We start from the raw sequence: 1,141 nt of genomic DNA, 5'->3' as shown, positions 1-1,141 counted from the left end.
ATAATGTCAGTGGTGTTTGTAGTGCCAAGTGGTGTCAGTGGTGTTTGTAGTGGTGTCTGTAGTGTCAGTGGTGTTTGTAGTGTCAGTGGTGTCAGTAGTGTTTGTAGTGTCAGTGGTGTCAGTGGTGTTTATAATGTCAGTGGTGTTTGTAGTGCCAAGTGGTGTTTGTAGTGTCAGTGGTGTCTGTAGTGTCAGTGGTGTTTGTAGTGTCTGTGGTGTCAGTAGTGTTTCTAGTGTCAGTGGTGTCAGTGGTGTCTGTGGTGCCAGTGGTGTTTGTAGTGTCAGTGGTGTCAGTGATGTTTGCAGTGTCAGTGGTGTCAGTGGTGTCAGTAGTGTTTCTAGTGTCAGTGGTGTCAGTAGTGTTTCTAGTGTCAGTGGTGTTTGTAGTGTCAGTGGTGTCAGTGGTGTTGCTAGTGTCAGTGGTTTCAGTGGTGTCTGTGGTGTCAATGGTGCATGTTTTTTAATGTCAGTGTTTGTAGTATCAATGTGTCAGTGGTGTTTGCAAGTGTCATGCAGTGGTGTTTGTAGTGTCAATGGTGTCTGTAGTGTCAGTGCATGCATTGAATGCAGTCAATGCACGTAGATCTAATAATGACTATGTTATATTGACTAAAAATGATCTTAAACAATAGATCTACATGTACATAAAGTTAGTATTTATGCCGATAAAGTGGCCTTCTTTTTTTCTTATTGTATGTGTTATTTTGCTCTATAGCAACTCCAGTTTCCACTTCCTATATAAAATATTCATGATAGTTGTGGCAAAAGATGTATACCACACTTACTAATTGAGCCTTCAAGGCCTTAATCATAGAGCTGTTGCACGGATGTAATCAACGGGGTAGGCGGAGCTTCCTGTCGGCCATCTTGAGTGGCAAGAATGTACACGCAACGAATGGAGGAATGGAAACAAACTGCGATTTTTCATCAAAGAGATATCATACTTCGCTGCAGAATATTATAGAGACTTCTTTACTCAATATCTTCATTTCATACCTTGCATTAGCCTGGAATGTCAACTGCAGAATTTATTTAAATTTTTTTCTCCATTCCCCCATTCATTCTTGGCCTTCTTGCCACCCAACATGGCGGACAATTTAGCTCAATTTTAGCCACACCCTCCCGTTGATTACTTCCGTGC

At 41.6% G+C, this 1,141-nt stretch overlaps 1 long non-coding RNA gene across 1 annotated transcript; it reads right to left on the bottom strand.

Moving 5' to 3' along the window:
• Positions 1 to 469: 469 nt before the first annotated feature.
• Positions 470 to 939, bottom strand: LOC109593493 (uncharacterized). Its single transcript, XR_002190992.1, has 2 exons — positions 786 to 939; positions 470 to 734 (listed from the first exon to the last, which is right to left on the bottom strand). It is a non-coding gene; the product is annotated as an uncharacterized LOC109593493 (long non-coding RNA).
• Positions 940 to 1,141: the final 202 nt, after the last annotated feature.

This window comes from Amphimedon queenslandica, unplaced genomic scaffold (genome assembly GCF_000090795.2).
Source record: "Amphimedon queenslandica unplaced genomic scaffold, v1.1 AMPQUscaffold_1288_Cont26699, whole genome shotgun sequence".
NCBI classification, from domain to species: Eukaryota; Metazoa; Porifera; class Demospongiae; order Haplosclerida; family Niphatidae; genus Amphimedon; species Amphimedon queenslandica.
This window is presented reverse-complemented; position numbering and strand designations above follow the sequence as displayed.